At 43.8% G+C, this 27,299-nt stretch overlaps 1 pseudogene; it reads left to right on the plus strand.

Annotated features, from left to right (window-relative positions):
• Positions 1 to 7,150: 7,150 nt before the first annotated feature.
• On the plus strand, positions 7,151 to 15,333 carry LOC127755704 (pentatricopeptide repeat-containing protein At3g21470-like; annotated as a pseudogene).
• Positions 15,334 to 27,299: the final 11,966 nt, after the last annotated feature.

A 27,299-nucleotide genomic window follows, 5' to 3' on the forward strand; every position in this document is an offset into this window, starting at 1 on the left:
GAAATTCTAACATGACAAGGAAAACATTATTCCATTCTATTGATGAATCTCCATCCATGGTTGGTAAAAAGTTGCATAACCGTTGACTCAAGGTTACAACATGCAACAGACAGTAATTCTCCATCTTCCTCACACTTTTGTAGTTGGGCCCACAGTCGAAGCCAATATGTTGCCCTGAAAATTACCTGCATATAGGAAATAGATGGTGATTTGTCAAAAACCCTATCATTTCTACACAACCACAGAGCCCAACATAAAGTCGAGGCACCAACAAGTATCAGTTTACTCTTTTCCTTGTCCACACCCTGAAGCCAACTGTTAAACATATGAGATATACTTCTAGGGAGGTATAAACCAAAAGAAAATTGAACCGCTCTCCAAATAAACTTTGCATAATGACAATCCATAAATAAATGTTGAATAGACTCATTTTTCATGCAAAAACAACATCGTAAACACCCATTCCAATTTCATCTTGCTAAATTATCCTTGGTTAACACGACACCCTTAAGCAAGTACCACATGAAGATCTTAATCTTAAGCGGCATCTTAAGCTTCCAAATAAACTTATTTCTGTCAATGTAACCATTATTAATTAAAGCTAAGTACATTGATCTAACAGAGAACTGGCCATTCTGATGATAATTCCATCTAAAACAATCAAAAGAATCATCCAATTGGATATGAGCAATAGAAGCACATAAATCATACCAAAGGGTTAGGTTCTGTCCAACTAAAGGTCTTCTAAAAGAAACATTTAGCGGAACCAAGGCCATAACACTGGCAATAGTAGCACTCTTCCTTCTGACAATAGCATATAAAGAAGGATACTTATCTCTGAAGGCCATGTTTCCTACCCATTTATCCTCCCAAAATCTTATATGTTGACTATCATTCACAATCCAAGAGCCCATACTTAAAAAGGTGTTTTTTATTTTCATGAGCCCTGACCAAAAATGAGAATCACCTTGTTTCCTATCCACTTGGGTTATAGACTTATTATGAAGATACTTCCTCTTCAATAAATCTTGCCACACACCATTCTCATTAATTAACTTATATAACCACTTACTTAACAGGCATTTATTTTGAATCTCTAAATTATGAACACCCAAACCACCCTGATCTTTGGGTTGACAAATTATATCCCATCTAGTTAATCTGTATTTCTTTTTATGATCATCCCCTTGCCAGAAGAAACATGATCTATAATAATCAATCTTTTGAAGAACCCCTTTCGGAATCTCAAAGAAAGATATCATGAACATAGCTAAACTAGAAAAGACGGAATTAATCAAAACCAATCTACCTCCAATAGACATATGTTTTCCTTTCCAACTACTAAGTTTCCTCTCTATTCTTTGTTCAATTACCTTCCAATCATTATTACTTAGCTTCCTGAAATGCATTGGAATACCCAGATATTTAACAGGAAAAGACCCAAGCTTACAACCAAAGATACTCGAATATTGATCATAGCAATCTTTCGCCTGACCAAAACAAAATAACTCACTTTTGTGGAAATTAATTTCCAGGCCAGATAATTTTTCAAACACAGATAAAATCAATTTCAAGTTCTTTGCTTGTTGTAAGTCATGCTCCAAAAAAATGATAGTATCGTCTGCATATTGCAAAATGGACAAACCATCATCAACAAGATGAGGAATTACCCCATTAAGCGAACCATTATCTTTAGCCCTTTTGATTAGCAAAGCTAACATATCAGCTACTATATTAAAAAGAATTGGAGATAACGGATCCCCTTGTCTAAGGCCTTTATGCATTTGGAAATTATCTCCAATTTGATCATTGACTTTAATACCAACGTGACCCCCTTGGATAAAAGAGGCTATCCACTCACACCATTTAGGAGAGAAGCCCTTCATCCGCAAAGTCTGTTGAACAAAGGACCATTTAACCTTATCATAGGCTTTCTCAAAATCAATCTTTAGAATTACACCACTATTATTTTTACAATGCAATTCATGTAATGTCTCATGCAATATAACCACACCCTCCATGATATTTCTCCCAAGAATAAAAGAAGTTTGAGTAGGACTAATGACTTTCTAGGCGACACTCATTACTCTATTTGTGGCAACTTTGGTAAAAATCTTGAAACTAACATTAAGTAAGCATATAGGCCTATATTGTTGAATTTTCATGACCTCTACACACTTAGGTAAAAGAATGATAGTACCAAAGTTAAGCGAGAATAGAGGCAAAGATCCATTGTGAAACTCTTTAAACAGCTCAAGTAAGTCATTCTTTATGACATTCCAAAAAACTTGATAAAATTCAGCAGGAAAACCATCAGTACCCGGCGCTTTATTATGTTCCATCTGAAAAATAGCCTCCTTAATTTCCTTTTCAGTGAAATCTTGAGTTAAAGCCTCATTCTCCAAATAGAGACCTGAGGAATATCAACAACTCTACTCTCATCAAATTGAAGTAAAGAATCATCAGGAGGCCCAAAAAGACCCTTATAATAAGTGGTAATATGCGATTTTAAATTTGCATCACCATCTATCAAATGGTCATGTTTTCCATTCGCAACTAAATGAAAATACTTTGTATTAGAATCACTCTCTAAAATATCCTTTGATTTAGCCCTCTGATACCATTTGATCTCCTCCTCTCTTAGAATAGAGGATAATCTATTCCTATAAAACCATCTAATATCCAATTTTTCCGGACTCAAAAGGGAACTTTCTGCCTTTTTATCTAGCAAATCCAACTTATCTAAAATTTCTTTCTTTTCTTTTTTATATAAACCACTAGTATCTTTCGACCAGCCCCTAAGATGCTGTCGTAACCATCGAATTTTTGCCTGCCATCTCTCCATAGCAGTATTGCCTTCGTCAACACTAGACCAAATTTCCTTCACCATCTCAACAAAACCATCCCGTAATAGCCAACCAAGTTCAAACTTAAAACTATGTTGAGCATTACTCAGAGATAAAGAATTTGTATTCGACAGTAAAAAGGTATGATAGGAGATATCCCTATTAAGAGCCACAACAGAAGATAAAAGGAAATTTCTGTTCCCACTCTGTAGACATTAAAACCCTGTCAAGCTTCTCATATGTTGGATTTGCTTGATTGTTTGCCCAAGTAAAATTCCTACCAGACATTTGAATCTCCCTTACGTATAACCCATCAATAATAGCATTAAAAAGAAAAGGCCATCTATCATCATAATTATCATTGTTTTTTTCATCAGGGCTACGCAGAATATTAAAGTCACCACCAATAAGAATTGGTAAGGTTTCATGACTGCACATATTAACTAACTTAACAAGGAATTGTTCCTTAAACTCATTCTGAGCAGGCCCATAAACCAGAACTAAAGCCCACTTAAACTTATCCACTTTATTACATAGATGGAACTTAATATAAAAGTCCCCCTCATCAATAAGGCCAATGTCTACATTAAGTAAATTAATACCCAATAGAAAACCACCAGACCTACCTTTAGGAGGTTTGCAATGCCACAAAAATTCCTTGCCAGCACAAAGATTTTTAAGTGCATTTGGAGAAAAATCTTTTTTAATAGTCTCAGACAAAGCAATAAAATCAAGCTGATGCTTCTTAGTTAAATCAGAAACGAACTTATGTTTTTTTGGGTCCTTAAACCCATCACAATTCCAAAAAATCCCTTTCATAAGAAACTATTGTTTTATGGATTTCTTTTTCTTACCCTTCTTAGCAGATTTCTTAGTATTAGGAGAAGGGACCAAAGAATTCAAAGTGGCCTGAGAATAATTATCATCTACACCACTAAAATCCATCACCTCTTCCATAATATCACCACATAAGTGTTGAAGTAGAGTATTATCATCCAAATGGTCATCTAATAACTCACTCTCAACAATTGAAGTAGAAGCTTGATTAACTGAACTACAAACAAAATTCCCTAATCTCTTCTCCTCTATACTCTTTGAATCATTAATAACATCATCTAATAAAAAATTCGTACCCAAAGTAATGACACCAAGATTATCAAGAGAAGCAGATATTTGTTCATTTGTAAATTGTAAAAAAGAAATATTATTTTGAGACTTACCTTTAGCCTGCATATACACCAAGTTCTTTTTAGCTTTCAGCTTCTCAGCTCTTTCAAGAACAATCTGATCGCTATCACTTGCTCTTCTCTTGCTCTTCCTAGAAGGTGAAATTACTGCTTCAGGAATTGCAGCAAGTTTTGTCCCCAGACTTTCCTGAGTTCTCAGCTTTTCAACCACTACAGGTTCTCCCTCCAGGCCATCAAACTCCTCGTCAGAAGCAGTCAACCCATCATATTCAGGTAACAAACTCAACTGAGCAGAAGGTACGGACAATCCACCACCTCCACTAGACTGTCCACCAAAATCACCCCCAACTTCCTTCCCTGAAACCTATTTCATATTTCCATCATCCTTTTCCTCAAGATTACCATCATCCATATTTTCCATTTCCATCGGAACAGGCTCGTCAGCCCACTTTCAGGCTCCACCTTAAAAGCCAACTCATACAAGTGATCACCAATAACCACATCAACGACATCAGGGATCAGAGATGGGTCAAGGGCCAAAACTTGTAAACGAGCAATATCATACCTTCTTGTAAAGAGCATATCAACAGCCTTTGTAATGCCAAGAATAGAGCCAACCGCCCAAATAATTAAGTACTCTCTTAATTCAGAGGGAAGACCTTTACACTGCACCCAAACCTTTGGAATGACATATTTAACTTCATTACCAACACCTCTCTCCGCTATCTCCATCTTAGCCTCACCAACCTTAGTATGCACCTTACCCCATTCCACCATTCGCCTTAATTCAGTAGCAGACGGAAACATGGTGCGGAAAGTATCATCACCATTGTCATGAACAACCCACCTCCATCTACCAGGAATTAACCTTTCCAACTCAGCTATAACATCATTTACAGAAAGCTTACCCTTTGATACCTTAATCAAAGCTGCCCTAGGCTCATGTTTAATTTTATGACCAGCTGAGAGAAGAATATGAAAAAAATCCCAGACCATCAGTAGCATAACCACATAACTGAGCAGTAGGTTTAACTGTAGATCTAAAAGTTGGGCAACGGATAGCAACATGATCCACACTTTCACAAATTTCACAATAAAACTTAGAAGAACAATCCTGCATCGTATGCCCCTTTGTAAGACATCTAAAGCAATAAGGTTTACCTGATCCTTTACTTTCTACCTTTGACTTGCCTTTGTCAACATCAACCACACAAGCTGCCATCTCATGTTGAACCGGCTCACCATGAACCTGAGAATCCTTACCACCTCTATATACCGAAGTGGAAGGAGCAAGAGAAAAAGCACCAAAAGCTCCTCCACTAGGTATAGAACCCCCAGCAGGACCACCAGCAGTAGGACCACTAGAAATATTGGAGACCATTGCCCCCGAACCTCTAGTCTGAATCCCACCTCCATCCACCTTTAACCTATCCTGTTGGGAGTTTCCTTTTCTTGAATCAGCAATTTTCATTAACGAAACAGTCTCCGATGCAACAGCTGATGTAGCAGCCAACACACCACCAGTTAGCAAAAGATCACCTGCCCCAGCTGACCCGGCACCAGGAGTAGCACCATTCGTCGGGAAGCCAGCCTGCAACCCACCACCTGGCACACCACCCGTCAGCAAAGCGCCGGACTGCAAACCACCAGCAGCCGTCTGCAATCTACCACCCGGCGCACCACTAGTCGACACAGCGCCAGCCGGCAAAACCCCAGTCTGCACATCACCACCAGCCATCTGCAATCCACCCCCCGGCGCACCACCAGTCAGCAAAGCGCCAGCCGGCAACACACCTCCGCCAGCAGCCGGGAAAACTGGAGCAGACATCCCTGGTACCGCACCAAAAACCAGGTTACCAGCACCAACTCCACCTCCATCTGGCCGAACAGCAGATCCAAAAGAAGGCTAGAACCCAGCGCCATTAAATCCACCTCCACTCGGACTAGCATTGAGACCAAAGCCACCCCTCCACCCATGACCTCCACTAGAATTATTCCATCTACCACCGTGAGAGAGATCATGGCGAAACCCAGGGCGACCGCCCGACCTCCCTCTCCCGCGACCACGCCCTCTTCCACTCGGAGCACCACCATGTTGATTTCCAACACCAAATCCCGGATGAAACCCGCGTGGCGCATAGCCTCCGTTGCCACCGTTGCCAAAACCTTGACGATGATTTCGCTCCATCGCCAAACGAGCAACAGCGGCGTATGAGCGAAAAGGGCAAGACGATAACGAAGTACTCGTCACCCTACCCTTGCGCCGCGCCGTACCAGTTTTAGCGAAGAGGGATACCAATCCAGGAGTGGGCCGAAACGGAATAACACGTTTTGAGGCAGGGAGACTCGTTGGACTTTTTGGATTTTCGAAATCAATATTCACTAGTAGTACAGGAAATAGCTTAGACGATGCCCACACAAGTCTAGCTCGGCTCATCTTCTTTGCCTAACATAATGAGAGTATATGGATATGATCATAATGTATTGTGTTGTTATGGTAAGATAGGATTAGTTTCTACTCACTAGTACTATATATGTGAGATTGCTTGATATCCAAGCCATGTAATCTAAATATACTAGCCCTCCGAGGCACAATACAATGTGTCCAATATCTACAGTATATCTATCTCTCCTTATAATATTCAACATGGCATCAGAGAGGGCGTCCTATGGCCACTGCCGCTTATGCTTCTGCTGTCATCGCCCTTGGGATGGTTGTTAGTAGTTTTCTTGTTTTATTTCTTGGATCTTTAGGTCATCCATCGACAATGAAAGGGTTGAACTTAACCACATGCAAATAAAATATAATTGATAAAAATTCAAACATGTAAGATTTCTATTTCACATTACTCATGAATACATTGTTTATCTTTCGGTGTAATTTTGTCAAAACTTTTGGAATATTAACGTGACCATGTGCGTACAGACCACTACAGCCGTCGAGGAGGCCGACGGCTGGCATATCACCAACCGCCCGCTCGTGCGGTGGCGCGACAAGCTCACAACGCCGAGGGACAGCCTGGCGAGGGACGCAGCACAACGCCGCCGCCGCCACCCGTCCACGTGAGCTACCACCTCGGGTGGCAAGGTGCGGACTGGGCGGTGCGGCGGGAGGAGATGGCGAGGCGGATCATGGACGGCCGGTTCGGGACGCGCGCACAGCGCATCGAGGGGCACGCGGACGCCGGCGCGGAGACGTTCGACGGGGTGGTGATGTGCACGGTGGACAGCTTCCGCCGGCGAAGCGAGGCGGCGGCGGCGGTGGTGGGGTAGGTGGTCCGGGTGGGTGGTGTACTTGTCCGTCCGAGGCGTCAGCGCCGGACAGCCGTACGAGGTAGGCTACCGAGGATGATGATGATGATGCCATTGTTGTTGAATGTGGTACTCATCGTCTGACAAATCTCAATGTGAATCGAAATCGAATATGTGCTTTCTGTACTCTTCGAAGAGAAAATTGCCTAAATTTTAAAGATTGGGAGGGAGAGATTTAAATATATTACTTAATAGCCTGAACATCATTTAGCAAAGACAAAAGAGTCTCTTTGATCTTCATGTCTTAGCAAACAAGGGAAACACCCAGGGTCTTCCGGCTAACTCCACAAGGTGGTGAGCTAGACGACCTGGATTCGAAGCCTCACACCCACACCCCTTCTAATTATTTGATATTATGTTCTTCTCTAATATTCGCGTGTTTTATGTCTTAGCAAACCAGAGTCAGAGTTCTTGATTTCCGAATGGGGCGACGGCGAGGAGGAGCAAATGGTTCTCACATCCGTGTCTTGTGATTGCACCGGCTTCCCTTGGATAATTTATGAATGAAATTACCGCTTCTAAATGACGTTTATAGGCTATATAGTCCCTTTTCTCGATCTTTGGGCTTTGGGCGCAATGCGAGGTCATCGGGCTTTGGGTGCACGGATGGCGCCTGGGCCATGGATCGTCGTGGGAAGGTATTGGTGAAGATAATCCCGACGACAATGACAGGGACGCTGGTGGCGAGGCGGAGGGGTGATATGAGAGCGTGGGGAAGAGAGAACGTCCTGGAAGGAGGATCAATGGCGATGGCGATCCTGGCTCTCTGTCCTCTCACCTAGCCGTGGAGATGGAGGCGACTGACGATGAAAGCAACCCCGCCGCCTACGAGCAGTGGCGGTGGGGTAGGGCGAGCGTGGGAGAAGGCGGCGGCAGCGGGTTGGCGATGGCGGCGGCAGCTAATTTCTGTAACCGCTGTTTATGCGGAGTGGGAGACCAATAATTGCATGGACGGATCAACTCGCGATATCAGTTGTTGGATGAAAAGATCTAAGTGTTAAAAATAATCAGTATGGATGAAACTGGTACATTTCTTTTCTCATGATCATGATCATGATGATATAGATATAGATATATAGATATAGATATACGCCCTATTATTTTCTGATGAAAATATAGATTTTACCTCGATCTCTATTAGCACGGTTTTCCAACTACTAAACGGTACGTTACATGCGAAAACTTTCTATATAGAAGTTTTAAAATATCAAATATATCCATTTGTCAAGTTTATAATAATTAAAACTTAATTAATCATGTGTTAATAGCTTTTCCCTTTTACGTGCTCTAAATTAATCTTTATCTTCGTGAGTTTCAAATGCCACGTGTAGATAGATATAGATATAGATGAAAGATCGTTTCAGCAATTATTTAAATTAAAAGTTAATTAAAATCCCTCTCTTACCTTTGGGCCGAATCTGGCCCATCTCCTTCAATCTCTCCCCGTTGGCCCAGCCCAGCAGCCCCTCTCCCTCACCATCCTTCTCTCCTCATTATTTCAGGCCCATTGGCCCAATAACAAAAGAACAGCCCAAAATCTAATTAACCCTATCCTGCTGCCACAGCCAGGACAGGAGAGCGACCGGCCGACCGCCGATGCGCCGCTGTCAACTCGCCATCGACGGTCGACCGTCGTCGGCGGCAGCGCATCGCCCTCGCCCATCGCACCGTCGGCTGTTGCCCGTCGCGCGGTAGCCGAGTTGCGCCGCACCGCCTCGGCGCCTCCCCGGGCCGCGACGCCGCCCGGAGCTCCAGACGAAGGTAATTCTTCCCCTGCCCATAGCTCTGTACTGCCTAAATCCAGGGATGGTTACTTTGGTTAGAAACATTTTGGATCAGGAGTTGTTCACAGTTGAATCTAGGATGGTTCATTTGATTTAGGATTTAGGATTTGGTTTATTTGAATCCAGGAATCTGGAATGGTTCATGGTTGAACATTTTTTGTTTAGGATTTGAATCCAGCCATCCAGGGATGGTTCATGGTTGAAAAATTGAACTTCGAAACTTGTGATTCACTGATTTGTGAAACTTTGTAGCAGAGTTAGTATTTATCAGTGCACATATTTAGCAGTGTAATCAATGTTATTAGTACTTAAATTGGAATACCATATTGTAGTATTTATCAGTGCACATGTTTTAATATCAAGAAGCCGAAAGTTCCTTTCTGAATTGTAAGATTTCTTATCATTTTGCCATTTTCTATGCTCTATAAATTTGATATGTTTTGTCAATTAATAGTTTAGTACTGTTCTTTAATATGCTTAACACATTCAGTTTATGGTCGATTCTATGAACACTATACCGTTATATATTATACAACTATTAGACTTTGGGTTGAAAATTTTTTTCTCTTCTAGTTTCAAATACCCAAGTTGAAAATCCTAGGCCTACCCTTGCCCGTGGGTCCGCGCCGCGCCGCGCCGCCGCGAACGCAGGACGCTATTTCTTCATTGCTTCGACGGTCAGCGGTGAGCCATAGAGCCAAGCAATGCTAGGTCGTCGGCCGGCTCCTCTCTGCCTGTCCGGTTGTTCGCCGCTCCACCTCTCCTCACCGGATTGCTGGTCACAGCCGTTCTAGCCTGTGGCCTACGCCACACAAATCCACTCCCGCTCAATGTCGTGTCGCTGCCATCGGCTTCGGCATGGGAACTCGGGATGCCAGCTGAGAGCCGAGATGGCGAGATCAAGACCCCGTGGCTGGCTGGCTTGCTGGCTCTCTCACTGCCATGCGCCCATGCCGGTGCCACATTGCTGGTGAGGTTCCTCTACTTCTGGGCTCTAGAACTCTACTCCTCTAGCTCATAGCTTCATAATGCAATATGTGATTTTTTAGAGAAAAAGGTCACAAGGACCTGGCTTATATTGAAAGCCAACAAGGGCAGTCTTCTGGGGCAGGCCAACTTTACAAGCAATGCAATCTGTGATTGCTACTAGAGTACTATCATAATGTTTTGTGATTAGTAAACCTGTGAATATGCAAGTTGTGATTACTGATTATCTTGCCTCATTGATCATACTCATGGCTAATTGATTAGCTCATAGCATAGGATGCGGATTTGTGATTTGTGAATGATTGAATGTGAATAGATCGCTTCTGTTATTGTAAGATTGGTATTGTTTTATTGGGTATTTGCATCGCCTTTTAACCAAATTTGTACTTATACATGGTGTTTGCGGTGTTTGAAAAATTTTCATGTGTGATGTGAACTTCTGAAATAGGACTACCCAACAAAAAAATTCCTGGCTATGCCACTGCTTGGAATGGCTAGTTTGTAATCAATCGTGTCACTTTTGTTGCTTGTGATTTGTGGGATTTGTTACCTCTGTCAATTTAGTCGTATTACCCATTTGCAACAGAGCAACACTATTTGACTCCTTCATCACTATTTGCCATCCTCGGCAGGGTGCTCCACGCGAAGGCCGTGAAATCCGCCAACGCCCATGACCGCCTCGTGGGCACCACGCTAGTGTCCGGTGTACTGCAAGTGCGGCCTCCTGGCCGACGCACGCGGGGTGTTCGACAGAATGCCGGACCGGAACGCCGTGACGTGTAATGCCATGCTCGCCGGGCATATGGCGACGGGCGACTTGGCCAACGCGGAGGCGCTGTTTGCCGGCATGGGCTCACAGACGCCCGTCACGTGGGCGACGCTGATCCGGGGGTTCGCGGAGGATGGCGACATGGTGGAGGCGCGGCGGTGGTTTGAGGCCGCGCCACCGGGCATGCGTAACTTCGTCACGTGGACCGTGGCCATGCAGGGTTACGTGGCGACGGGGGGGACATGGAGACCGCGAGGGAGCTGTTCGACAAGATGCCTGCGCGGAACGCGTTCGTGTGGTCATCCATGGGCACCGGGTACTTCAAGGCTGGCAATGCCGACGAAGCGCAGGCGGTGTTCGACAGAATACCCGTGCGAAACTTGGTGAATTGGAACACGCTGATAGCCGGTATGCCAAAATAGGATGCTCCGAGAAGGCACTGGAAGCATTTCACTCGATGCTGGATGACAGGATTAAGCCGGACGAGTTCACCATGGCAGGGGTGCTCTCTGCCTGTGCACAGCTCGGTTCGCTAGAGCAAGCAAGAAAGGTACATAGTTTCATCATCCAGCACCGTATCCGGAAGAACCAGTTCGTTCTGAATGGCCTGGTTGACATGTTCGCCAAGTGCGGTGACCTCGCTTTCGCACGAAAGATCTTCGACAACATGCAATGGAGGAATACCGAATGCTGGAACTCGATGATCTCAGCACTTTCCAGCCATGGACAGAGCATAGAGGCTATTAAATTGTTCTCCAAGATGGAGTGTTCGGACCAGAAGCCTAATGCGATCACACTTCTCGCTGTGCTTGGAGCTTGCACGCATGGAGGATTTGTAGATGAAGGACTAAGAATCTTCAACAAGTTCGATGTTTACGGGGTTGCTGCTGCAGTGGAGCATTACGGTTGCCTGGTTGACCTCCTGGACCGTGCTGGAAGATTGAGAGAAGCTTATGAGATTGTCAAGAACATGCTTGTTCAACCAAACGAGGTGATCTGGGGCTCCTTACTCGGATCTTGCAGGGTGCATGGCGATGCAGAGATGTCTGAACTCGTATCAAGTGAGATTCACCAATTGCACTCCTGTCGTGTGTCAACCAACGATGCAGAGTACATACTGCTATCAAATATCATGGCCTCATCGGAGAGATGGGAGCAGGCTGAACGCATGAGGAGAAAGATGGAGCTCCATGGAGTTGGGAAGACTCCAGGGTGCAGTTCAGTTGAGCTCGATGTTCCCGAACAACAAGTACGCGCAGGCAGTGGTACGTTATCCCAATTACATTAACTGCATTTTTTGGTTGTCTCATGTGCTGGATTTTCTATTAACAATACTTCTGGTACATAGGTGATTAGCCAAGGACATTAGATGAATCAGACAAGGAAATTTTGTGTTTTGCTGCATCCCTTTATCAACTGTTGCTGGGCTGCTGGCATAGAAATAACCATACGCTTCATGTTAATTTTATATGCTAATATCAATCAGCAGGCACAACTGAATTCTGTATTTGAACATCGATTATTGTGGCTGAAATGTTAAAAAAAAATCTTCACAAATGATACCAGAAAACATTTTCGCCAAATTTCCTAGATCAAAGGCGCCATAAAGGAGTTGGGAAGACTCCAGCAGGGTGCAGTTCAGTTGATCTTGACATTCCTGAACACCAAGTACACCCAGGCAGTGGTACGTTATCCCAACTACATTAACTGCATTTTTGCTCGTCTCCAATGTTCTAGCGAAGCGGTTTAACAAATTGGCCAGAAAAGAAAAGCCCCTCATGTTCTGCATTTTCTATTAACTAGTATGCTCCTTGTACATTGGATGATTAGACAAGGGAATTTTGTAATCTGCTGCATCCGTTTATCAACTGGATACGATGCTGACAACTGTGCAATTCCCTCTATAAAAAACGGTTCATGTCAATTTTATATATACTAATGTCAGTGTGCAGGCACAACTGAATTCTGTATTTTAACATCAATTTTTGCGGTTTAAATGTTAAAAGAAACCAAACTATGTTCACTAGTGATACCAGAACATACTTCTGTACAGGTGCATGTGGCGCCCCGCTGGGGCCTGAACACGCATGCCGCCAAGATCCCCTTTCTCGGAGACACCCCGGGCTTGTGAGCCCATGAGCAATGGGAGGCGCCGCCGCGCACCTCCGTCCTGGAAGGAGCGGACCGCGGACGCGCTCGCACCGGTGTCGGACTGGCTCGAGTCTACCTCCCCCGAACCACCGCGCCCACTTCCTCCCGCAACTGCAGTCGCCGCTGTGCGTTTGCCTAGCCGCCGACAATCTTCGCTTGAGTAGAGGACATGGCATCCACCGTCCTCTCGTTCACGGAGCTTTCTCTTTGGGTGCGTGACCACCCCACGCACCGATGAGAGGTATGCCCTCCCGACCTACACTTTTACCTTTTTTACATCAAGCGCTGCCTCCTGATATGTTTGGATGTTGGAACTCATGCTTCTTTTCTGGAGATGTAATCATGCAAAGTAGTACTTACATTTGAAGATTTTTGTCCTCCCTTTTTTGCCTCGTTTGTTCTTCCTTTTGGTCGTAGCAATTAGTACAAGTTACTGTGTGCTTCGATTTCTTCAATTTTTTTCAGGTTCTACTACATTGGGGATCTGAAGCCCCAGGCTTAGCAGTTCATCTTACTGAACTTCTTTTTTAATAAAAAGGTAGTATCTGTACATGAGTCTTGCCCATTTTTTTCCTAAGAAAGTATTGTCCATTTTTTTCTGAAAATTGGTTCATGTGCATGCACTTACGGCAAGAGCAAGGATGAATAAATCCTTGTTTTTTTTTGTCTTAAAGCGCTGCAAGGATGCCTAGGAACAAATTTCAGATTTTTTTTGGTTGGCTGGATGCACTTGAATTGAAATTTTCTGTTTAATGATTTCCCCCCATCTCGTTTGGATGCGCCAATTTACTCTCTATCATTCCTGATTTTCTAGGCAATTTAGCCAGTATACAATGTATCTTTTGCTTCGCTCCGTCCATGTTCTTTTCTCTAGAACTAGACAACAAATTCTCACTGCTGCAATTTGCTCTTTTGCTGTCCCAACTCACGAGTCACGAAAAAAAAATGGTGTCTGTTGTGAGAATTTGAACACAACGTACTTTATTTTTTCATTACAGATTTTTTTTGTCTATGTGGATTCCATTTGCAAATCTTGTCCATCAATTGCCCAATAATCAAGGAAACATTGATTACATGTTATATTTTTGAACTGGCAGCTCTTATATTTCAAAACATGGGCTTGTTGATTTTGTAGGAATCATTGTGTATGCAGTGAGAGGACACCTGCTGCTGATTTGAGGTGCTGCTCACAGTCACTCGTTTAGAACATTGGGTAGAGTTCCCAAAAGAGTGGAGGAGGTGACCACTCAACAGGAACCATCAGGCAACAACCATCCTTCAGCTATGCAAGTATCTATCATTCCACCACTATCTATCAGAATTTCCAGTTTGCTCATTTGTATATTGTAGTATTACAAACTATCTTTTGTTTTTATTGTGCAAGTATCCATTTTCATCATGTAGTGAGCATTATTTTTCAGATCCACAGACATCGAACAATATAATATCGTTCTTTCCTAATTAACTTATCAGTGAACATATCATGACAAAAATGTTCTTTTGCTTGAGCAAGTACTTAATAATGACTTCCCAAAATGTATTACATGTGAATGGTCAGCATGTTCACTTCTACTCCCTCCGTTTCACAATGTAAGTCATTCTAGTATTTCCCACATTCATATTAATGTTAATGAATCTAGATAGATATATATGTTTAAATTTATTAACATCAATATGAATGTGGGAAATGCTACAATGACTTACATTGTGAAACGGATGTGTGTGCTAGTGAATTTGCTTTCTTATGTTATTGGGATTTTTCATTCATGACACTACAATTTGTGCAATTTTATTGGTCTTATTCATTTTTTTTTGTTTTTTTCACTTTTCCTTCAGTTATAATACCTAGAAGCATTTTTTATTTTATTAACCGATGGATTTGCACCATATCTAATGCTTGTTTTCCCATGGATTGCACTGATTCAACAGACTACATGTTTTGCAGATAATACAGTAATTGCAAAGTCATGGCAGGCTTTCTTATGATACATCACCCTAAAATCAGAAAAAAGGTGATGGCCACTTTTACTAGCTTAGTGGGTCAAAAGTCAAAACAAGCTGAAGCTCCACCTCCACTGTATCCTAGTATGTTCATCAATACGGGCCAAAAAAATTATGCTTGTCTTGTGCCAAAAGTACTGGGATGTGCCCATCGAGGCTTTGCAAGTGTTTACGAGCTGTTCGAATTACTGTTAGGTGGGGTTTATTGGTAACCGGTATCTATGTAAAAGGTGCATTTAACAGTCCTGGTGGCTGATGTTATTTTAAGAACAAGAAACCTGACGTTTCAAGATGAATCTCTGAAATCATGTTCAGTTGTCAAATACGCAAATGGATAGCTGAACGTTAAGAATATAGTAAACTTATGTTGCAGTTCATTCACAACTCACTTCAACTTTCCAAGGTCGAGAAGTGTTCCCCCAGACTCGCCCCCAGAAAATGATCTTTGTGAACAAAATAAAAACTGAGATGAAGAAAAAATCTCTCTATTAATGATGCTGTTACAAGCTATCATGCAGGAACAAATAGGAGAATGTAACACAGAACGTGCATACAAAGTGATATTCTTCCATTCACGACAAACTTAGGTACATAGATAGTATTCATAATCAGAAACACCTGGAAACACAAATTTCTTCCTCGCAGGGTGCAAACCTTTTGCTTGGAGGCTTATGAGGAGAGCATTTCCAACAGCACAAAACCTTCATCATAGGATCAATGCTATCAGCTCATCATGTACGAGATGTGGCCATGTGGGCAGCAAGAAGATGAAAAACATTTTATTCTTCCGCCGCTACTTTAGTAGGCTGATTTAGTTTAACTTGAAAATAGATTGCCTTATTTTTTTTGAGAAGTACACATGATATTTTGGCCTGCTTCCAGGTGTTAGATGCTTCCTGGAAGGAGAACTACATAACTAGAATAGGCATCTTCATCCATGATCCAAAATCACACAATGCCCTTTTTTATCAGAGCTCACTCAGTAATCCTATTCTTATCTCCCTTAATATATAGCTGAACCTGCGTGTCTTGTGATAGCGATTAAAAGCACTCAAAATCTGAAGATCGCAGACCCGGTGCAATAGTGGTGGAAACTATAAAAATAGACTTTCAAAACAACCCAACCAGGTCACTCGTCCTTGAACTTGAAGTTCATATGGCGGGGACGAAGCCTGGTCCGCGGCCGTGGCGTGGCGCCGTGGAGAGGATGACGTCCCGGTCCACCACGCGTTCGGCCGCATCCATCAGGCAATGCAAGTGCGGGCACCGGCAAACATCGTCGACGGCATCGAAAAAGCACTCAAGAAGTTGGAACTAGCTGCGGCGCCGGCCGTGCCGGAGTTGTCGCCGGTCATGCCGTCACCGCCTTCTCCTGTATCTCCGGTTCATGGGCTGGTCGGTCTACTGGACGGTGTCGACTTGGGCCTTCTTGGGCCACCCAATCATGGCCCACAAACCGATCCCCTGGGCGAGGGCGCTCAAGGCCTGTCTGGGCCAGCCATTGGGCCCTCCCTGGGAGAGGCGCCTGATGGAACCGGCTCCATGGCGCCGGCCCACAAGATGACAGAGGAGTCTATCGCTCCTTCTCTATTGGCGTCTGGTCCTCGCAGCCAGGCGCCGCCGTCGCCAACACATCCAACCGGCGGCTCGCCAGTGAACTCCCCGCCGCCGCACGACACCGGCTCCATGGTGCCGGCACACGAGATGACAGGGGAAGCTGTCGCTCCTTCACCATTGGTGCCCGGTCCTCACAGCCAGACGTCACCGCCGCCGACACATGCAACCGGCGGCTCGCCAGTGAACTCCCCGCCGCCGCACGACATGTTGGCCACACTCTTCAAGGCTGTCACTCCACCGATCCTAAGCCGGCCGGCATCCTCACCGCCGGCCATTCGTCGTTCTGTTTTAGCAAGGAATCGCCGTATGACTCGTCTTGGTGATCTCAGCCGCACTAACCTTCGTCGCAGCGCAAGGCTTGCAGGGAAACCCAAGATGCCGCCGATGCAGAAATGCCACCGCGTACTGATGAAGCGCCTCGGCCTCCTCCGCACCGACACCTCGCTCGATGAAGTGCTCGCGGAGTACGTGGCGATGTTCAACGGCCCGCTGCCATCACACATAATCGCGGCGCTCACCTCCATCTTCGACCTCGACTGCGACGACGACGACATCGGTGAACGACCACCAGAGGAGGCCCTGCTTACAGTGGTGGGGGAAGGCGTCGCCGACCTCGTCGAGGAAATTGATGAAGCAGCAGCCTAGTTGTCTGCTTGTGGCTGGGAGCAAGCTTGTTGCTTGCATGTATCGTCGCCTCCACTTATTTATGTTGTCTCCATTATTGTACTGCACTGCTCTACTTTTGCGGCACCTTTTGGTGTCCACGACGCAGCGAGACTTTCTACCTTACGTCGTGATTTATCTTCGAATTTCTGGGCATCTCTGCTGGCTTCTAATGAAGGCCTACGAAAATCTTCTATGCAATATTGTGTGGTGCTCCTGCTGGTGTTGTTACCCTGAGTGTCACGGCTCCATGTACTACTCCCTCTGCATGACGACTTCCCCCGCCTCAAATGACTACGCCTCTACTCATGCTACCTCGACAGGACAATGCCGCCATCCCCGGGCACGTAGGCATGCAACGTCAACGGCATTGATTCAATGCACAGAGCGCCTCATTTTTCATGATAGCCCAAAACATTGAGCTTCTAAGTTGGAACGTTCGTGGCCTGAATTCACCTGCTAAATGCAGTGCTCTTCACGACTTTATGGCAGAAACGAATTGTAGCATCGCCTGTTTCCAGGAAACAAAACTGCGTGCGATGGATGACGGGCTTGCAAGATACTTGGGCGGCTACAAGCTGGATAGTCACGCCATCAAGCCGGCTAGGGGAACACGAGGCGGAATCCTCCTCCTGTGGAACTCCAATGTTGTTGGAATTAGCGAAGTCAAAACGCGTCGTTTCTCTTTGACTGCCAGAGTCAGTCTCCTCCATAGCTCTAAAACCTTCCTCATAACAGCGGTATACGGACCTACACGACACCGACAAAAAGAGGCGTTCCTAAGGCAAATTAGGCGTCTTAAACCGGACGACGGGGAAGCGTGGCTCCTCTTTGGAGATTTCAACATGATCTACAGAGCAAGCGACAAAAACAATAGCAACATCAACGTAAGGCGGATGGGCCGATTTAGAGCAGCCCTGGATCACTGCGAGCTAAAAGAAATCCACTTACAAAACAGGAAATTCACCTGGAGCAATGAGAGACGCAGGCCAACGCTAGTCAGACTAGACAGATTCTTTTGTAACGAGAAATGGGACCTCGATCATGGGCACCACATTCTGCACGCGCTTTCCTCCGGAACATCTGATCATTGTCCGCTACTCCTCACCAACCCTGAAGGACCACGACGGCCGAGATCTTTCAAATTTGAAAACTTCTGGGTATCGCTGCCCGGCTTCAAGGATGAGGTGCAAAACAGTTGGAGCCAGGACACGACACACCACGAGCCTCTACATCGTCTTGCAGATAAATTGAGTCGCACCGCAAAGGCCCTAAAATCTTGGGCAACAGACATCTGCTCGGAAGTCAAACTCAAATATCATATGGCGCTGGACATAATCCACCGTCTTGACGTAGCACAGGAGCACCGTGAGCTGACACAAGAAGAGTACAGGCTGCGTATGGGCCTCAAGAGGAGGCTCCTCGGCTTTGCAGTTATTGAGAGAGCAAGGAAGAAGCAAGCCGCGCGCATCACTAACATCAAAGAAGGAGATGCCAACACAAAGTTTTTTCATCGCAAGATTAATGCAAGGAAAAGGAAAAATCACATCCACCGCCTAAAGAAGCAAAATGGTTGGGCTGTCACGCACGCAGAAAAAGAACTTGTCATCGTCGAACACTTCCGACATGTGATGGGGCAACCGGAGCCAAGGTCCTGCGACCTCAACTGGTCGGAATTAGGGTACACACCGCTTGACCTCTCCGGGCTTGATGATCCTTTCACTGAGGCAGAGATTCACAAAGCGATAAAAGAAATGCCTGCCGACAAAGCTCTAGGCCCAGATGGCTTCACGGGGAAGTTCTTCAAGTCGTGTTGGGGCATCATAAAAAACGATGTGGTGGCCGCTTTTAATGCACTGCATGATGCAAGGAACAAGCATTTCAGCCTCCTGAATTCCGCCAATGTGGTCCTAATCCCCAAAAAAGAAGGAGCAGAAGGAATAGGAGATTATAGACCTATAAGCCTTGTTCATGGCTTCGGGAAGCTCTTTTCCAAGGTGCTAGCAATCCGCTTACGGCCCCTAATGCACTCGCTGATTTCGACGAATCAAAGCGCCTTCATTCGAGGGAGAAGCATACATGACAACTTTATGTATGTAAGAAACATGGTCAGGAAGCATCACAGGACCAAACGACCGATCCTCCTCTTCAAGCTAGACATATCCAAAGCCTTCGACTCGGTCAGGTGGGACTACCTCCTCGCACTCTTGCAAAACAGAGGTTTCCCACCAAAATGGCGTGAATGGATAACGGGCCTACTTTCAGCTTCCGCCTCAAAGATTGTCCTGAATGGCACACCAGGAGAGGCAATCAAGCATGGCAAAGGATTACGGCAGGGAGACCCTCTATCACCTCTACTCTTCATCCTAGCGATTGACCCCCTCCAACGTTTATTGGATATGGCCACTGAACTAGGGGTGATAAGCAAACTGCGGGGGAGAGCAGTACGCTTCCGTACTTCTATGTACGCAGATGACGCAGCAGTCTTCATAAACCCGAACAAAGAAGATGTACAAGCCTTCACCGATCTCCTTGATCGCTTTGGTCAAGCAACTGGCTTATGCACGAACCTCCAAAAATCACATGTGGCTCCGATCAGGTGCGAAAACCTGGATTTAGACGACATCCTCCATGACACGCCAGCAACCAGAGCAAACCTGCCATTGAAGTATCTTGGACTTCCCTTGACAACAGGCCGACTGCGCAAAGTCGATCTCCAACCTCTCTATGACAAATCGATGAGTCGTATTGCTGGCTGGCGGGGGAAGCACGTCGGGCTCGCGGGACGTTCTACCCTGGTAAAGGCGGTGCTCACTTCGCAGCCTGTCTTCCTTCTGACAGGACTAAAAGCGTCCAAGGAGTCCCTCAAGGTTCTAGACAAGCAAAGAAGGAAGTTCCTCTGGGCGGGCGGGGAAGCTTTGACGGGGGGAAAATGTAAAGTCAATTGGACGCGAACCTGCCTTCCCACTGCCTACGGAGGTCTAGGCATCCTAAACTTAGAAAAGTTCGCGAGAGCTTTGCGCCTGCGTTGGCTTTGGCACGAATGGAAATCACCGGAAAAAGCCTGGGTGGGAACCGGCACACCATGTGACGACACCGACAAACTCCTTTTTGCGGCCGCCACCTCCATAACAATTGGAAACGGTGAGAAGCCAAGCTTCTGGGATTCGGCCTGGTGGGAAGGAAGGAGAATGAAAGATGTAGCTCCTCTAGTCTATGCAGCATCCAAGAAAAAGAACAAGACGATCCAGCAGGCCTTGCAATCCGACCAATGGCTTCATGATTTGGACCTGCCGTCAAATGCAGGATGGACGACAGATTTAATTGACCAACTTGTCACAATCTGGACCGCCACTCAGACGCTACAACTAGAAGAGCAAGAGGATGACAAAATAACATGGAAGCTTACCAGCCATGGCGAATACACGGCAACATCGGCCTACAATGCGCAACTCCTCGGCACTACAGCCACCAACTTTAATAACCTAATTTGGAAGACCTGGGCACCACGAAAATGCAAAACCTTCGCATGGCTAATCATCCAAAACAGAGTATGGACCTCCGACAGACTAGCAACCAGAGGATGGCCAAACGGTTCCATATGTCCCTTATGTCGTCGATCTCAAGAAACTGCCCTTCACCTCCTCGCGGGATGTAGATACACAAAGAAAATCTGGGAGGCAATTGCGGAATGGACGGCGTGTGAGGGGTTGAAACCATGTCGGTGGCAGCAAACCTCCACGGTGTTAGAATGGTGGGAAGCTACCTCAAACATGCAAGAGGCACCCAAGAAGGCTCTTCGCACTCTGATCCTGCTGGTCGCATGGGAGATCTGGACTGAGAGAAACCGCAGAACCTTTCAGCAAAAAGAGCTATCGACCACCTCCCTTCTGGCTAAAATCAAGGAAGAGGCCAAAACTTGGGCCTTAGTGGGCGCGAAAAATCTTCATAATTGGCTTTCTTTTAGTTAGCTCGGACCAAAGGTCTTGAGCTCGCTTTCGCCTTTGTACAGTTTTACTCCTTCTCTATTCAATGAAATTGGCAGCTTGCCTTTTCTTCAAAAAAAAAAAAAGAAAATAATAGATAAACTTTAATTTGGGACCACAAACTATTCAAGGCAGTCTGATCTGGACTGGGAAAAAAAAGGAAAAATAAACTCTTATCATGCAAAATAAATTAACAGCAAATCTCCATATATCGTCTCAGTGAACAGTGAACAAATCGAGCCCATAAGAGAAGTGAGACAGCGTGAAAAGTTTTCACCTATGATAGGTCCAGCTAAACTTGACCTTCCTCTGCTCATCCTTGTTAGCCCTGTCCTCAGTCAGTGTACTTCGTGTTTTCTGAAAATTATTATCTTGACATCATCATCATCATCATCATTATTATTATCCACATTGTAACTTTGCGTATTCTTTTTTCATTCTGCTAACTCTAGGTTTTGAGACTTGAGAGTGATAATGGATCTTGTTGCAAGGTAGCTTTGTTTTCCGTAGATTATTCCCTTCGTGAATGCTACGGAACATCATCCCGCCATGCATCCCCATGCTGTATGCGTTACCGAATACCGATCTCCTTTGCAAGCCGTGACGTGTACATGCACGTATGCACATTGCGAGAATGATGACTTAGGAGTTACTAGTCGCCAACCCGAGTGTTTCACGGGGGTTATTTATCATCGTCATAAATACTAAAATTCTAATAATATGTTGGCCGTTTTATAAGTTATGGCAATTTGCATTAATAGAGGGTCTACATCAATTGCTACTCCTTATTTCAAAATGAAATTAACAAAATCAACTTCAATATTTTTAATTCTGGATTTAGAAAGTAATAGGTCTTGAGAAAAAAAACTAGAACCTAAAGAGCCCATGGTATATTGTTTATACTGAACAATTGGTTCGATTAACAGCTCTAAATTCAAAAATAGTAATTGTAAAATATGTAGCCTAATTATACTTTTTCCATGATTGAATAAATGTGATGCTCAGAATTAAAATTAAAGTATCGAAACTCTATTTGTCAGTAAGTCCAAACTTATTATTTTTAGTAACCAAGTCCAAACTCTGTTTTCTAAGTATCTTGCAGATTAGTTATTTGGATTGATGTCGTTTTCTTATTGTCCTGAACATGAATTCAATGCGATGGATTTAATCTGTTTATCTATTTGCTTTCTTGAACACTTATCTGTTCTTGGTGCTGGGGTTAACTGTAGATGGCCTGAAAAATGTACATGTGGGATCAACCAACCAAGTGTTCAGTAGTATTTGAAGCACATTCCATCTAAGAACCACAAATTTTGTTTTTCATTTTGGACTACTACCTTAGTGCTTAACCCCACGGAGGTTTGGTCAGAAGAATGTTGGAAAGTTACCTCAACCACTAATCTGAATTTTACTGATGTATATGCCTCCTGGCTCCTTATATCATATACTTCACTGTTGTATTCCTTACAGGTCGTGAACCCAAACGACGTTATTCTCTTCTCAAGATCAGCTCAATGGAATCGAACATGAGGTACCTGTTTATGTTTCATGCACTTCAGGTTAATTAGCTGTAATAAAACAGTGAGGAAATTAGAAGTAGTCTTGATATCAGCTGACTGGGAAAGTGCATCTTAATCCTTGTTGACTAATGTGATCTGTTGTCACTCTCTCTTTATATTGCAGAACGTACACACTGATGGTTCTGAAGAATTTGAACCAAATGACCTGGATCAACAAAGTATTGACGAACTAATGGCAGAGAATAACTTGGTACTGTTTTAACATTCTCTTTGTCTAATTCTAGTACTGTGGCATGTTGGTGTCCTTTTAATTCATGGTGGCATGCTCTATTTTGCTTCAAATACCCATTCCTTTAGATAATTCCAGGATAATGGAAACAAATAAAAATGTACTGGCTACGTTTAATCCTCGTTTTACAGCATACGCAGATTATTGATTAAAATGACCTGGACAGTGAGTGCACTGCATGATTTTGTCAACATTGTCAGACTCAACAAGGATGACAATATGGCGTTCTATTCTTGTCTGGATAAAAACATTGAAGCAGAAAAACTAAGATATTACCATCATATAGTGCTAATTATCATTGTGCAATGATTCAGCACATCCCCTATTTGCAATGACAAACTATTTGCTTGGGATTTGCAGAAAAAGTTGACCTTTGCAAGAAAGGATTTTAAAACCGAAGACGACAGTGTATGCAGGTACAGAGGAACTCTATTTCAGGAGTTACTAGATTTGATTGCAGAGTGTTTCGGCAGCAACACCATTGTGAAATGAAGTGAGTGACTCTTGGAGATAGATACTGAATATGTATATATGTGTATGTTTGGAGATTAATTTGGGATGTGGGTGATGTGACTCATGGAGATTGATTACTGAATATGGATATATGTGTATGTTTGGAGATTAATTTGGCATGTGGATGATATGAATATGGATATATTCTTTGAATTGATGTGGGATTTTTGTGAGTATTTGGTGTTTGCCCTGCAACACCATTTTTTTACTACAGTATTATAGGAGCTTGTCATACACTTCGAACCGACACCTTTGTGGCTTAATAGGTGTCAACTGTAAACACAAAACCAGCACCTATGTGACCCACTGGGCCGCTAGGTGCCTGCCACTGGCAACAGGGCTTCTTTGCCACCACCTTCTGCTTCTACGCCACCACCTACCGGTCCACCATCTTCATCGCACATGGGCATCTGTTCTCACACTGCGGAGGTCATTGACAACAAAGAATGTGACACCGCCGGCGGGGAGGGGAGGATGCTGCACCCCTACCACCGCCTCCCTGTGGGGAGCCTGTTGCCTCTCCACACGTTGGATCTGGCAGAGGGGAGGGCGCCCCTGCCTCCCGCCGCCCCTCCTCGGGTGCCGTCGCCTACCACCTTCCCTTCCGCTGGATCTGGTGGAGTGGTGGGCACTACAGCCACCCGCCTACTCCTAGCCACGGTGACCACTATCATCCGCGAGTGGTGACGGTCGTTATAGACCAATTTCGACCGTCAATACATCCGAAAATAAATAAGAACTAGCAATGCTTGCATGCATATTTGTTTAAAAATAATCTATTTTCACTTGTACTTGGCAAAGTATTGGTGTACAGGAGATCTTCGTATAAATGATGGAGAAAGGACGAAAATAATCGTTCGATCAATCAGAGCTCGACGTGTGGCACACTTATGGACGAATGGGCCCACAAACCCATTTGAACACCTATAATTTGGCCCAACCACCATGCCACTGAGCTTAGGATCCATCAAATGGATTACAGGAGAAAGGATGGGCCAAATGGACTAGCCCAGGGTTCGGCCGAACCGTCACCAGCTCCGTTCATCCTGGCCTTCCACGTGGATGTCCTGGATTACTCCTCAATGACGGTTGCGGGGTGTTTAGGACATTTCAGCCATTACAACCATCATATGGAGGCTATCTCTCTCTCCATTTCAACACACACTAAGGTGGATCAAGCAAGAAGCTCTCTAGTTATTTACTTTGTTCTAGTGCTAATGGAGTAGAATTAGAATAGTTTCTTAGTTCTTCAAGTCTTCCGGAGATTTCGGGTATAGCTCTAGTAGCTCTTCTATCGCTTGTAAGACTTTATTCCGTAATGAAATATTATTTTTTAATATAGTTTTGGTCATTTACTTTACTTATATAATTATTCGAGTGCCGACTTTAGTTCATACTTGACTCATAATAATTATGTAGCTAGCTTAGTGGAGATATGCAATGGTATTGGCTTGGTGTTCATTTACATGATTGCTCTATGTCATCTTCAGAGATATAGAGTAATATTTACTAATATAAGCGTGATGCTTAGATTATTACATACCATTAAATGGTGCTATATGCTATGGATCTGTAGAGGTAGGCCGTTGATGGTGACAGCTCAGTACGGGTATTCATCCACGTGTGTAAATAGGGCTAAGAGTTTCTCCTGGTGTGGGTACTCCTCCATATCTATTACCGGTTGGATGACCATGACGGATTGTCGTAAGAAACTCGACAATCAAAGGTGGTTTCTCGATATACTAGGAGGGCATTGTTAGGGGGTATTGGCTTCATAATTGTATAATAGCAAGTGTAGACTAAATAACTATATACTAGAAGTACAGAATTGATTCTTTTCTTATTCTTTTCGCACTTAGCCTAGATTATCATTTTAGTGAGAGTATTCTGGTTAGTTCCTTCTGTGTGTCTATCTATCCTTACCCCTAAAATGATCTACATAAGTGATACTACCTCCGTCTTAGAATATAAGCATTTTTAGAGTTGGACACGGTTAATAAGAAAGTAGATAGAAGTGAATGATGGATGGTTGTGATTGGTTGAGTAGTGGAGGCAGATGGGAAAAAGAATGGTAGAGGATTGTAATTGGTTAGAAAGAGAATGTTGGTGAAGAAGTTGTTATATTTTAGGAAAAAACTTGAGGGCTAAAGTTGTTATATTTTGGGACAGAGGGAGTATAAATTACTAGCATAGTACTCTCCTATCATATCTTTCCTTGGGATTAAATAAATATGATACCTTGTAATACTTTTGGGTGAAATGCTACAATAGTATATCCGTGTACTTGCGGATTATATCTGTAACAGTAAAGAACACCAAGTAATATTTCGAGCACCATTACTGGAAATTATATTTTTAGCAATGTCGTTAAGAAATATCAATGGCGAACTTCTCGAGAGGAGAGGAGGTGCACGCATACGGAGAAAAGGAGGAGGGCATGCGAATGAAGGGAAGGAGAGGGGGAACTCGAGGGATCAATGACGGGAGGGGTGAACTAGAGAAGGGGGAGGAAGGTGCGAGAAATAGAGGGGTGGGGACTGGGGAGAGGACAAGATGCGAGCGACGGGGACGGGGGGTTTTATGGGGTGGGCGCTCGATCGGTTCGATGGGGGCTCGGCTCGCTTAGTTTTTATTTGTGCTGGTTTTTTGTGCGATTATTATAAAAAAGTACCTATAGTATTGGTGCTTCCTTTATAGCCAGTATCTAGAGTGCTTAAAAGAGCCTTTTTCAACACATGAAGATGGGAAAACGTTCCATGAGCCGATACATACGGTGGATTTTGTAGTAATGAATAGTGTTGGTCAGGCTGGAACGAATGTATAGAGTGCCAATTTCTCTGCTATCATCACAGTGGAAATCTAGAAATCAGGAAAGATCGTCGTAAAGTGTCGTGACTCGTGTGACCGACGCACGGGTGCCATGTCCAACGTCCGTCATTGATTATGCCAGATCATAGCTGTACGTCGTAATTAAGATGACAACAACTCATATCCTATACCTTAAATGCAGTATACTGTACCTACGTGATCGACCCATGTAATCAACTCGGATATCAACACAGACCTGTACTTAAATGCAATTCAATACGATGACCCGCATTGTACGGCACAATATTATAGAAACGTATGATCAGCGTGCTTCATAATGCTATAATTTGTAGATGATGTAGTATAATTATATTTAATCATTTACTAATAATTTTTATATATACATGTTATATATGATTTCTGATGCCTATATACTTACATGTTAACTAATGCATAGACAAGTAGTCTTCTATGTACCAACTAACTAATAGACTACATACACAAGCTTTCCCATGTATACACCGTGTACACTAACCGATGATGCATAGCATGTACACACGGAAATTTCTTAACAAGGTGTACATATCTATGTAGAAAGTTTCATATTCAAATTCATTATATAGAGAAAAAAAGATAAAATTCTGACTAAAAAAAGATAAAAAAAAGATAAAATTTTTTAATGCATCTCTAAAATATAATAAATTTGAGATTAAGATTTAAAAAGTAGGTATAATACTGACGAAATTGTATGCACAATTTTTTTAGATTTTTCGATGATATTTGCTAGTTGGTACAAAGTAAGCATGCAACACTTGTATGCATGGGATAGGTTCCCACTATATGGGTTTGTATAACTATATAAAAGA

Source organism: Oryza glaberrima, chromosome 11 (genome assembly GCF_000147395.1).
Source record: "Oryza glaberrima chromosome 11, OglaRS2, whole genome shotgun sequence".
Classification (NCBI taxonomy): domain Eukaryota; kingdom Viridiplantae; phylum Streptophyta; class Magnoliopsida; order Poales; family Poaceae; genus Oryza; species Oryza glaberrima.